The 13,405-nt window shown below is 57.0% G+C and overlaps 1 long non-coding RNA gene across 1 annotated transcript; it reads right to left on the reverse strand.

Annotated features, from left to right (window-relative positions):
- Positions 1-563: 563 nt before the first annotated feature.
- On the reverse strand, positions 564-12,963 carry LOC144740085 (uncharacterized). The gene is made up of 4 exons (XR_013589560.1): positions 12,851-12,963; positions 10,657-10,928; positions 7,471-7,572; positions 564-792 (listed from the first exon to the last, which is right to left on the reverse strand). It is a non-coding gene; the product is annotated as an uncharacterized LOC144740085 (long non-coding RNA).
- Positions 12,964-13,405: the final 442 nt, after the last annotated feature.

Consider the following 13,405-nt stretch of genomic DNA (forward strand, 5'->3'; position numbering starts at 1 on the left):
AGTGAGTGGGTGAGTGGGTGAGTGAGTGGGTGGGTGGGTGAGTGGTGAGTGAGTGAGTGGGTGGGTGGGTGGGTGAGTGAGTGGGTGAGTGAGTGGGTGGGTGGGTGAGTGGGTGGGTGAGTGGGTGAGTGAGTGAGTGAGTGGGTGGGTGGGTGGGTGAGTGAGTGGGTGAGTGAGTGGGGTGGGTGGGGGGGGTGGGTGAGTGGGTGAGTGAGTGGGTGAGTGAGTGGGTGGTGGGTGGGTGAGTGAGTGGGTGGGTGAGTGGGTGGGTGAGTGAGTGGGTGGGTGGGTGGGTGGGTGAGTGGGTGAGTGAGTGGGTGAGTGAGTGGGTGGGTGAGTGGGTGAGTGGGTGGGTGGGTGGGTGAGTGAGTGGGTGAGTGAGTGGGTGGGTGAGTGGGTGAGTGGGTGGGTGAGTGGGTGGGTGAGTGGGTGAGTGAGTGGTGGGTGAGTGGTGAGTGAGGTGGTGAGTGAGTGGTGGGTGAGTGGTGAGCGAGTCTGTGGGTGAGTCTGTGGGTGAGTGGTGAGTGAGCGAGTGGTGAGCGAGTTGGTGACGTCACCTTCGTGTTCATGTGCCGCACGAGGTCCCGCAGATCGAGCTCGAGGCTCCGCGAGTTGGGGGGCGTGGCCTGGCGAGCAGGGGGCGTGGTCTGGCGAGTTGGGGGCGTGGTCTGGCGAGTTGGGGGCGTGGTCTGGGGAGTTGGGGGCGGTGATGGTGAGCGAGTGGCGAGCCAGGGACAGGTACTGGCGGAACAGCTGCAGGCTCCTCGCCTCGGCACTCAGCTGCTCGCAAGTCTACGGGGGGTGAGGTACAGCAAGTAGGTTAGGTGAGCACGTCCATGCGGAACATACTCATGCTGGGTGGGTGGGTGAGGGGGTGGGTGGGTGGATGGGTGGGTGAGTGGGTGGGTGGGTGAGTGGATGGGTGGGTGGGTGAGTGGGTGAGTGGGTGGGTGAGTGGGTGAGTGGGTGAGTGGGTGAGTGGGTGGGTGGGTGGGTGAGTGAGTGGGTGGGTGGGTGGGTGAGTGGGTGGGTGAGTGGGTGAGTGGGTGGGTGAGTGGGTGGGTGAGTGGGTGAGTGGGTGGGTGAGTGGGTGAGTGAGTGGGTGGGTGGGTGAGTGGGTGAGTGGGTGGGTGAGTGGGTGGGTGAGTGGGTGAGTGGGTGGGTGAGTGGGTGGGTGAGTGGGTGGGTGAGTGGGTGAGTGGGGTGGGTGAGTGGGTGGGTGAGTGGGTGAGTGGGTGAGTGGGTGGATGGGTGGGTGGATTTGTGGGTGGGTGAGTGGATGGGTGGGTGAGTGGGTGGGTGGGTGAGTGGGTGGGTGGATGGGTGGGTGGGTGAGTGGGTGGGTGGGTGAGTGGATGGGTGGGTGAGTGAGTGTGTGGGTGAGTGGGGTGGGTGGGTGAGTGGGTGGGTGAGTGGGTGAGTGAGTGGGTGGGTGGGTGAGTGGGTGGGTGAGTGGGTGGGTGGGTGGGTGGGTGGGTGAGTGGGTGAGTGAGTGGGTGGGTGGGTGAGTGGGTGGGTGAGTGGATGGGTGGGTGGGTGAGTGGGTGAGTGGGTGAGTGGGTGAGTGAGTGGTGAGTGGGTGAGTGAGTGGGTGAGTGGGTGAGTGAGTGGGTGAGTGAGTGGGTGAGTGGCTGAGTGGGTGAGTGAGTGGGTGAGTGAGTGGGTGAGTGAGTAAGTGGGTGAGTGAGTGGGTGAGTGGCTGAGTGGGTGAGTGAGTTAGTGGGTGAGTGGGTGGGGTGAGTGAGTGGGTGAGTGAGTGAGTGGGTGGGTGAGTGAGTGAGTGGGTGAGTGAGTGGGTGGGTGAGTGGGTGGGGTGAGTGAGTGAGTGGGTGCGTGAGTGAGTGAGTGGGTGGGGTGGATGAGTGGGTGAGTGAGTGAGTGAGTGGGTGAGTGTGTGGGTGAGTGGGTGGGTGGGTGAGTGGGTGGGTGGGTGAGTGGGTGAGTGAGTGGGTGGGTGGGTGAGTGGGTGGGTGGGTGAGTGGGTGGGTGGGTGGGTGAGTGGATGGGTGGGTGGGTGAGTGGGTGGGTGGGTGAGTGAGTGGATGGGTGGGTGGGTGGATGGGTGGGTGGGTGGGTGGATGGGTGGGTGGGTGGGTGGATGGGTGGGTGGGTGGATGGGTGGGTGGGTGAGTGGGTGGGTGGGTGAGTGGATGGGTGGGTGGGTGAGTGAGTGGATGGGTGGGTGAGTGGATGGGTGGGTGGGTGGGTGAGTGGGTGAGTGGGTGGGTGAGTGGGTGAGTGGGTGAGTGAGTGGATGGGTGAGTGGGTGAGTGAGTGAGTAGGTGGGTGGGTGGGATGAGTGGGTGGGTGGGTGGGTGAGTGGGTGGGTGGGTGAGTGGGTGGTGAGTGGGTGAGTGAGTGGGTGGGTGGGTGGGTGGGTGAGTGGGTGGGTGAGTGGATGGGTGGGTGGGTGGGTGGGTGAGTGGGTGGGTGAGTGGGTGAGTGGGTGGGTGAGTGGGTGAGTGGGTGGGTGGGTGAGTGTGTGGGTGAGTGGGTGAGTGGGTGGGTGGGTGAGTGGGTGAGTGGGTGAGTGGGTGGGGTGGGTGGGTGAGTGGGTGGGTGAGTGGGTGGGTGAGTGGGTGAGTGAGTGGGGTGGGTGGGTGAGTGGGTGAGTGGATGGGTGGGTGGGTGAGTGGATGGGTGGGTGGGTGGGTGGGTGAGTGGGTGGGTGAGTGGGTGAGTGTGTGGGTGAGTGGGTGAGTGGGTGGGTGAGTGGGTGGGTGAGTGGGTGAGTGAGTGGGTGGGTGGGTGAGTGGGTGGGTGGGTGAGTGGGTGGGTGGGTGAGTGGATGGGTGGATGGGTGGGTGAGTGGGTGGGTGGGTGAGTGGGTGGGTGGGTGAGTGGATGGGTGGGTGGATGGGTGGGTGGGTGGATGGGTGGGTGGGTGGGTGGATGGGTGGGTGGGTGGATGGGTGGGTGAGTGGGTGGGTGAGTGGGTGGGTGGGTGGGTGAGTGAGTGGATGGGTGGGTGAGTGGATGGGTGGGTGAGTGGATGGGTGGGTGGGTGAGTGGGTGGGTGAGTGGGTGAGTGGGTGGGTGAGTGGGTGAGTGGGTGAGTGAGTGGATGGGTGAGTGGGTGGGTGAGTGGGTGAGTGGGTGGGTGAGTGGGTGGGTGGGTGAGTGGGTGGGTGAGTGGGTGGGTGAGTGGGTGGGTGAATGAGTGGGTGGGTGGGTGAGTGGGTGAGTGGGTGGGTGAGTGGGTGAGTGGGTGGGTGAGTGGGTGAGTGGGTGAGTGGGTGGGTGAGTGGGTGAGTGGGTGGGTGAGTGGGTGGGTGAGTGGGTGAGTGGGTGGGTGAGTGGGTGGGTGGGTGGGTGAGTGGGTGAGTGGGTGAGTGGGTGGATGGGTGGGTGGGTGGATGGGTGGGTGGGTGAGTGGGTGGTTGGGTGAGTGGATGGGTGGGTGAGTGGATGGGTGGGTGGGTGGATGGGTGGGTGGGTGAGTGGGTGGGTGGGTGAGTGGATGGGTGGGTGGGTGAGTGTGTGGGGTGAGTGGGTGGGTGGGTGAGTGGGTGGGTGAGTGGGTGAGTGAGTGGGTGGGTGGGTGAGTGGGTGGGTGAGGGGTGGGTGGGTGGGTGAGTGGGTGAGTGAGTGGGTGGGTGGGTGAGTGGGTGGGTGAGTGGATGGGTGGGTGGGTGAGTGGGGTGAGTGGGTGGGTGAGTGGGTGAGTGTGTGGGTGAGTGAGTGAGTAGGTGGGTGGGATGAGTGGGTGGGTGAGTGGGTGGGTGGAGTGAGTGGGTGGTGAGTGGGTGAGTGAGTGGGTGGGTGGGTGAGTGGGTGGGTGGGTGGGTGAGTGGCTGGGTGGGTGAGTGGGTGGGTGAGTGGGGTGGGTGAGTGGGTGGGTGGGTGGGTGAGTGGGGTGGGTGGGTGAGTGGGTGAGTGGGTGGGTGAGTGGGTGGGTGAGTGGGTGAGTGGGTGGGTGAGTGGGTGGGTGAGTGGGTGGGTGGGTGAGTGGATGGGTGAGTGGATGGGTGGATGGGTGGGTGAGTGGGTGGGGTGGGTGAGTGGGTGGGTGGGTGAGTGGATGGGTGGGTGGGTGGATGGGTGGGTGGGTGGGTGGGTGGATGGGTGGGTGGGTGGATGGGTGGGTGGGTGGGTGGGTGGGTGGGTGGATGGGTGGGTGGGTGGGTGGATGGGTGAGTGGGTGGGTGAGTGGGTGGGTGGGTGAGTGGATGGGTGGGTGGGGTGAGTGAGTGGATGGGTGGGTGAGTGGATGGGTGGGTGAGTGGATGGGTGGGGGTGGGTGAGTGGGTGGGTGAGTGGGTGAGTGGGTGGGTGAGTGGGTGAGTGAGTGGATGGGTGAGTGGGTGAGTGAGTAGGTGGGTGGGATGAGTGGGTGGGTGAGTGGGTGGGTGGGTGAGTGGGTGGTGAGTGGGTGAGTGAGTGGGTGGGTGGGTGAGTGGGTGGGTGGGTGGGTGAGTGGGTGGGTGGGTGAGTGGGTGGGTGAGTGGGTGAGTGGGTGGGTGAGTGGGTGGGTGAGTGGGTGGGTGAGTAGGTGAGTGGGTGAGTGAGTGGGTGGGTGGGTGGGTGAGTGAGTGGGTGGGTGGGTGGGGTGAGTGGGTGAGTGGGTGGGTGAGTGGATGGGTGGGTGAGTGGATGGGTGGGTGGGTGAGTGGGTGGTTGGGTGAGTGGATGGGTGGGTGAGTGGATGGGTGGGTGGGTGAGTGGGTGGTTGGGTGAGTGGATGGGTGGGTGGGTGGATGGGTGGGTGGGTGGCGTGGATGGGTGGGTGGGTGGATGGGTGGGTGGGTGGATGGGTGGGTGGGTGCATGGGTGGGTGGGTGGATGGGTGGGTGGGTGAGTGGGTGGGTGGGTGAGTGGATGGGTGGGTGAGTGAGTGGATGGGTGGGTGAGTGGATGGGTGGGTGAGTGGATGGGTGGGTGGGTGAGTGGGTGGGTGAGTGGGTGGGTGAGTGGGTGAGTGTGTGAGTGAGTGGATGGGTGAGTGGGTGTGAGTGAGTGAGTAGGTGGGTGGGATGAGTGGGTGGGTGAGTGGGGTGGGTGGGTGAGTGGGTGGTGAGTGGGTGAGTGAGTGGGTGGGTGGGTGAGTGGGTGGGTGGGTGAGTGGCTGGGTGGGTGAGTGGGTGGGTGAGTGGGTGGGTGGGTGAGTGGGTGGGTGGGTGAGTGGGTGGGGTGGGTGGGTGAGTGGGTGGGTGGGTGAGTGGGTGAGTGGGTGGGTGAGTGGGTGGGTGAGTGGGTGAGGTGGGTGGGTGAGTGGGTGAGTGGGTGAGTGAGTGGGTGGGTGGGTGGGTGAGTGGGTGAGTGGGTTGGTGAGTGGATGGGTGGGTGAGTGGATGGGTGGGTGGGTGAGTGGGTGGTTGGGTGAGTGGATGGGTGGGTGAGTGGATGGGTGGGGTGGGTGAGTGGGTGGTTGGGTGAGTGGCATGGGTGGGTGAGTGGATGGGTGGGTGGGTGGATGGGTGGGTGGGTGAGTGGATGGGTGGTGTGAGTGGATGGGTGGGTGAGTGGATGGGTGGGTGGGTGGATGGGTGGGTGGGTGAGTGGGTGGGTGGGTGAGTGGATGGGTGGGGGTGGATGAGTGGGTGGGTGGGTGGATGAGTGGATGGGTGGGTGAGTGGATGGATGGGTGGGTGAGTGGATGGGTGGGTGGGTGGATGGTGGGTGAGTGGATGGGTGGGTGGGTGGATGGGTGGGTGGGTGAGTGGATGGGTGGGTGGTTGAGTGGATGAGTGGATGGGTGGGTGGGTGGATGGGTGGTGTGGGTGGGTGAGTGGGTGGGTGGGTGAGTGGATGGGTGGGTGGGTGAGTGGGTGGGTGGGTGAGTGGATGGGTGGGTGAGTGGATGGGTGGGTGGGTGGATGGGTGGGTGAGTGGATGGGTGGGTGGGTGAGTGGGTGAGTGGGTGGGTGGGTGAGTGGATGGGTGGGTGAGTGGATGGGTGGGTGAGTGGATGGGTGGGTGAGTGGATGGGTGGGTGAGTGGATGGGTGGGTGGGTGAGTGGGTGGGTGGGTGAGTGGATGGGTGGGTGAGTGGATGGGTGGGTGGGTGGATGGGGTGGGTGAGTGAGTGGGTGGGATGAGTCTGAGTGAGTCTTTGCGAGTGAGTAGTCGCGGCTAGCTAGCTAGCTAGCTAGCTAGCTAGTTAGTGCTAGTTAGTGCTAGCTAGTGCTAGCTAGTGCTAGTTAGTGCTAGTTAGCTAGCTAGCTAGTAGTGCTAGCTAGTGCTAGCTAGTGCTAGCTAGTGCTAGCTAGTGCTAGATTAGTGCTGCTAGTAGCTCTAGTGCTAGCTAGTGCTAGCTAGTGCTAGCTAGTGCTAGCTAGTGCTAGCTAGTGCTAGTTAGTGCTAGCTAGTGCTAGCTAGTGCTAGCTAGTGCTAGTTAGTTGCTAGCTAGTGCTAGTTAGTGCTAGTTAGTGCTAGCTAGTGCTAGCTAGTGCTAGTTAGTGCTAGCTAGTGCTAGTTAAGTGCTAGTTAGTGCTAGCTAGTGCTAGCTAGTGCTAGCTAGTGCTAGTTAGTGCTAGCTAGTGCTAGCTAGTGCTAGCTAGTGCTAGCTAGTGCTAGTTAGTGCTAGCTAGTGCTAGCTAGTGCTAGTTAGTGCTAGTTAGTGCTAGCTAGTGCTAGCTAGTGCTAGCTAGTGCTAGTTAGTGCTAGCTAGTGCTAGCTAGTGCTAGCTAGTGCTAGCTAGTGCTAGTTAGTGCTAGGCTAGTGCTAGCTAGTGCTAGCTAGTGCTAGCTAGTGCTAGTTAGTGCTAGCTAGTGCTAGTTAGTGCTAGTTAGTGCTAGCTAGTGCTAGCTAGTGCTAGCTTAGTGCTAGTTAGTGCTAGCTAGTGCTAGCTAGTGCTAGCTAGTGCTAGCTAGTGCTAGTAGTGCTAGTTAGTGCTAGCTAGTGCTAGTAGTGCTAGTTAGTGCTAGCTAGTGCTAGCTAGTGCTAGTCTAGTGCTAGTCTAGTGCTAGTTAGTGCTAGCTAGTGCCTTAGCTTAGTGCTTAGCTTAGTGCTAGCTAGTGCTAGCTAGTGCTAGTTAGTGCTAGCTAGTGCTAGCTAGTGCTAGTTAGTGCTAGCTTAGTGCTAGTTAGTGCTAGCTTAGTGCTAGTCTAGTGCTAGTTAGTGCTAGCTAGTGCCTAGTTAGTGCTAGCTAGTGCTAGCTAGTGCTAGTTAGTGCTAGCTTAGTGCTAGCTAGTGCTAGCTAGTGCTAGCTAGTGCTAGCTAGTGCTAGTCTAGTGCTAGCTAGTGCTAGCTAGTGCTAGCTAGTGCTAGCTTAGTGCGGATCTGTGCTAGCGAGTGCTAGCTAGTAGTGCTAGTTAGTGCTAGTTAGTGCTAGTTAGTGCTAGTTAGTGCTAGCTAGTGCTAGTTAGTGCTAGCTAGTGCTAGCTAGTGCTAGCTAGTGCTAGCTAGTGCTAGCTAGTGCTAGCTAGTGCTAGCTAGTGCTAGCTAGTGCTAGCTAGTGCTAGCTAGTGCTAGCTAGTGCTAGCTAGTGCTAGCTAGTGCTAGCTAGTGCTAGTTAGTAGTAGTAGTTACCATTGGTAGTCTCCACTGGGCTGAGATGGACTGGGCTGAGGGCAGGCCTGGCAACGTGGAGTGGGGCGCCTCGAACGACGCATCACAGAACCTGGACAGCGCCTGGCACGCACACACACACACACGGACACACACACACACACAGTCACACACACACACACACACGGACACACACACACACGGACACACACACACAGACACACACACACACACACGGACACACACACACACACAGTCACACACACAGTACTATACACACACACACACACGGACACACACACACACACACAGTCACACACACAGTACTATACACGCACACACACAGACACACACACACACATTCACACACACAGTACTATACACACACACATACAGTACTATACACGCACACACACACACAGACACACACGGACACACACACACACAGTCACACACACAGTACTATACACACACACACACAGACACACACGGACACACACACACAGTCACACACACAGTACTATACACACACACACAGACACACACGGACACACACACACACAGACACACACGGACACACACACACACAGACACACACGGACACACGGACACACACACACACAGTCACACACACAGTACTATACACACACAGCCACACACGGACACACACACACACAGTCACACACACAGTACTATACACACACACACACACAGCCACACACGGACACACACACACACAGTACTATACACACACACACACAGCCACACACGGACACACACACACACACACAGTACTATACACACACACAGTACTATACACACACACACAGTCACACACACACACAGTACTATACACACACACACAGTACTATACACACACACAGTCACACACACACACACAGTACTATACACACACACAGTACTACACACACACACACACAGCCACACAATGTCACGCTTGGTGACGTCACAAAGACGCTTGGTGACGTCACAAAGCCGCTTGGTGAAGATTGGCGGTGGTTGTTGTGAGTGTCTGTGTGCGTGTGTGTCTGTGCGTGTGTGTCTGTGAGTGTCTGTGGGTGTGTGTGTGTCTGTGTGTGTGTGTCTGTGTGTGTGAGTGTCTGTGTGTGAGTGTGCGTGTGTCTCTGTGTGTGTCTCTGTGTGTGTGTGTGTCTCTGTGTGTGTGTCTGTGTGTGTGTGTGTATGTGTCTGTGTGTGTGTCTGTGTGTCTGTGTGTGAGTGTGCGTGTGTCTCTGTGTGTGTCTCTGTGTGTGTGTGTGTCTGTGTGTGTGTGTGTGTCTCTGTGTGTGTGTGTCTGTGTGTGTGTGTGTCTGTCTGTGTGTGTGTGTGTCTGTGTGTGTCTGTGTGTGTCTGTGTGTGTGTCTGTGTGTGTCTGTATTTGTCTGTGTGTATATGTCACTTGCCCCCGTAATCCCGCTGGAGGCTACCCGGGGCAGCTTTGTCTTGCTGATGAAACCGCGCGGCCACGAAACCGAAACTGGAAGTGGCTTCTGAAACCGGGAAACCGCTGAGAGCGGAGACAAAAACAAAGCTACCCCAGGTAGCGTCGCGGAGGGCCGCAGGGGCAAGTGCTGTTACGCACACACCACTATACACACACACACCACTACACACACCACTATACACACACACACCACTACACACACCACTATACACACACACACCACTATACACACACACACCACTACACACAACACTATACACACACACACCACTACACACACACACCACTACACACAACACTATACACACACACACACCACTACACACACACACCACTACACACACACCACTATACACACACACCACTACACAACAACAACAACCGCCATTCGCCACTAAGTGGCGGTGACGTCACCACGACGCTTGTGCCAGGCCATGTGCACCCTGAGGCCACGTGAAGTGTCGAACGCCTGCTGGCAGGAGGTCACGGGGCAGACCCAGCAGGTGCCACGGGTCGACTGACCGAGATGACCGAGATGAGTGGCTGATGCACCACCTGTGCCCCCTACTGTGCCAACTTGCTGTGCTTTAGCCACCCGGCGCTCCGCTCGTTGTTGTGAGCGTCGCTCCTCCGCCCTCCGTTGTTGTTGGAGGGCGACTGCCTCCAACTGCCCAGTAGCGTCCTTCACGAGCCTCCTCCACTGAGGCCGATCTTGACACCGCTGGTACCAGTCATCGGCAAGTCCACTCAGCTCCACGTCCTCCTGTACCACATCACTCCATCTCTTCTCTAGCCCGTGCCGCGCCCGTTTAGCCCCCTCGATCCGGCCGAACAAAAGCTGTTGAGGCATGCGGTGGCTGGGCATGCGGGCTACATGACCCAGCCAACGCAGCCTTGCCTGCCGGAGGAGCTCACCGATGGGACTTTGCCCAGATCTTTCAAGGATTTGTGAGCTCCTCACACAATCCAGCCTGGTTAGGCCCAGGATGGATCGTAGGCAGGCCAGCCTAAATGTTTCCGAATGGCGAAGATGCTCCATTAGGCGGATCCACGTTTCGCAAGCGTAGAGAAGGGAGGGAATGACCGTGGCCGAGAAGACCTGAAGCTTCGTGTGGAGCGACAGACCAGGTAGCTTCCACACAGCGTTACGCAGCCGATGAAAAGATATTGCCGCTCGACTGATTCGGAGACCTCTGCTGTTAAACTGGAGCCGGTCATGAGCACTGCCCAGGTATGGGAAACTCTCCACTCTCTCCGCAACTGCCCCATCACCGATTGGGAGTTGTGGGGGTGGAGTGTCCGATGGTACAAAATACCCAGGCAGGTGCTTAGTTTTGGTGTGGCTGATGGTAAGGCCCCACCTCTTAGTGACACACACAGTGACACACACAGTGACACACACACACACTGACACAGACACACAGTGACACACAGTGACACACACACAGTGACACACAGTGACACACACAGTGACACACACACTGATACATTGACACAGTGACACACACACTGATACATTGACACAGTGACACACACACTGACACACACACACAGTGACACACACAGTGACACTGACACACACAGTGACACACACAGTGACACTGACACACACACAGTGACACACTGACACACACAGTGACACAGTGACACAGTGACACACACACTGACACACAGTGACACACACACTGCCACACTGACACAGTGACACACTGACACAGTGACACTGACAGAGAGCCACTCACAAACGCCGCCAGGAGCTCCTTCGCCAGGCTGAACGCCTTCAGCGCCATCAGCTCCACGGGCTTGCGACTCCGGTACAGCCGCTGATGATGCTGCTGATGATGCTGCTGCTGATGATGCTGCTGCTGATGATGCTGATGATGCTGCTGATGATGCTGCTGCTGATGATGCTGATGATGCTGCTGCTGATGCTGCTGATGATGATGAGATGTCCTGGCGAGGCACCGTGCAGCCATCGTCATCAGCACCATCGTCATCAGCAGCGGCGCTCCTCCTGAAGATCACAAAGACACAGACAAAGATCCCCCAGGTAGCCTCTAGCAGGCTGTAGGGGCAAGTGCTGTCATACACTCACTCTTACACTCACTCTCACACTCACTCACTCTTACACTCACTCACTCACACTTACACACACTCACTCTCACACTCACTCACTCACTCTCACACACACACTCACTCTTACACTCACTCACACTCACTCACACTTACACACACTCACTCTCACACACACTTACACTCACTCACTCACTCACTCTTACACTCACTCACTCTCACACTCACTCACTCACTCTCACACACTCACTCTTACACTCACTCTCACACTCACTCACACTTACACACACTCACTCTCACACACTCACTCACTCACTCACACTCACTCACACTTACACTCACTCTCACACTCACACACTCACTCACTCTTACACTCACTCACACTTACACACACTTACACTCACTCTCACACTCACTCACACTCACTCACTCACTCTCACACACTCACTCACTCACTCACACTCACTCACACTTACACACACTCACTCTCACACTCACTCACACTCACTCACTCACTCTCACACACTCACTCTTATACTCACTCACTCACACTCACTCACTCTTACACACACTCACTCTCACACACTCACTCACTCACTCTCACACTCACTCACTCTCACACTCACTCACACTCACTCACTCATTCTCACTCACTCTCACACACTCACTCTCACACTCACTCACTCACTCTCACACACTCACTCTCACACTCACTCACTCTCACACACACTCACACACTCACTCTTACACACACTCACTCACACTCACTCACTCTTACACACACTCACTCACTCTCACACTCACTCACTCTCACACTCACTCACTCACTCTTATACTCACTCACTCACACTCACTCACTCTTACACACACTCACTCTCACACTCACACACTCATTCACTCTTACTCACTCACTCTCACACACTCACTCACTCACTCTCACACTCACTCACTCTCACACTCACTCACTCACTCTTACACTCACTCAGTCTCACACTCACTCACTCACTCTTACACTCACTCTCACACTCACACTCACTCACTCACTCTTACACTCACTCAGTCTCACACTCACTCACTCACTCTCACACTCACTCACTCTCACACTCACTCACTCACTCTTACACTCACTCAGTCTCACACTCACTCACTCACTCTTACACTCACTCAGTCTCACACTCACTCACTCACTCTCACACTCACTCACTCTCACACTCACTCACTCACTCTTACACTCACTCAGTCTCACACTCACTCACTCACTCTTACACTCACTCAGTCTCACACTCACTCACTCACTCTCACACTCACTCACTCTCACACTCACTCACTCACTCTTACACTCACTCAGTCTCACACTCACTCACTCACTCTTACACTCACTCAGTCTCACACTCACTCACTCACTCTCACACTCACTCACTCTCACACTCACTCACTCACTCTTACACTCACTCAGTCTCACACTCACTCACTCTCACACTCACTCACTCTCACACTCACACACTCACTCTCACACACTCACTCACTCTCACACACACTCACTCTTACACACACTCACTCTCACACTCACTCACTCTCACTCACTCACTCTCACACTCACTCACTCACTCTTACACACACTTACTCTCACACTCACACACTCACTCACTCAACCTCTCATCTTCTTGGTTCTTTCGGTAAAGTCACGTAGAAGGGAAATAATAAAATAATAAAAATTAAACATAATAATAAAACAATTCTCACACAGTGAGAATTGTTTTATTATTATGTTTATATTATTATGTTTTATTTCTACGTGACTTTACCGAAAGAACCAAGAAGATGAATCCCTGCAGTCACGAAAGTTTTAAATCGAAATTCTACCTCTCATGTTAGAAGCACGTGTCTTGTTACTGCTGCTGATGATGCTGATGTTGCTGCTGCTGCTGTTGCTGATGCTGCTGCTGATGCTGCTGATGATGATGATGATAATGTTGCTGTTGCTGCTGATGCTGCTGCTGCTGATGTTGCTGCTGATGCTGCTGCTGCTGATGTTGCTGCTGATGTTGCTGCTGCTGCTGATGATGATGTTGCTGCTGCTGCTGAGTTCTTGAGTGAACTCCACGGTGTAAGTCGAAGCAAACTGGGACTTGTAAAGACCCCCCGAGTATTTATACCCAGAAGACTCGGGTCCCACCTCACACACTCGTAGCGCTCCATCGCCCACCACCCACCACCCACACAGCGCTCACTGGGTGCCGGCGAGGGAAAACCACCAGCACCTCCACCCCACAGCACTCGGCATCATCAGCATCAGCAGCATCATCAGCAGCAGCAGCGGCGTGACGCGGAGGAGGAGGAGGAGGGAGGGGGGATCTGAGAGACTCCGCGCTGGGAATTTACACATCACGTTGCACTCCGAAACTCTCTCTGTGTGTG

This window comes from Lampetra planeri, unplaced genomic scaffold (genome assembly GCF_965212315.1).
Source record: "Lampetra planeri unplaced genomic scaffold, kcLamPlan1.2.h2 scaffold_1893, whole genome shotgun sequence".
NCBI classification, from domain to species: Eukaryota; Metazoa; Chordata; class Hyperoartia; order Petromyzontiformes; family Petromyzontidae; genus Lampetra; species Lampetra planeri.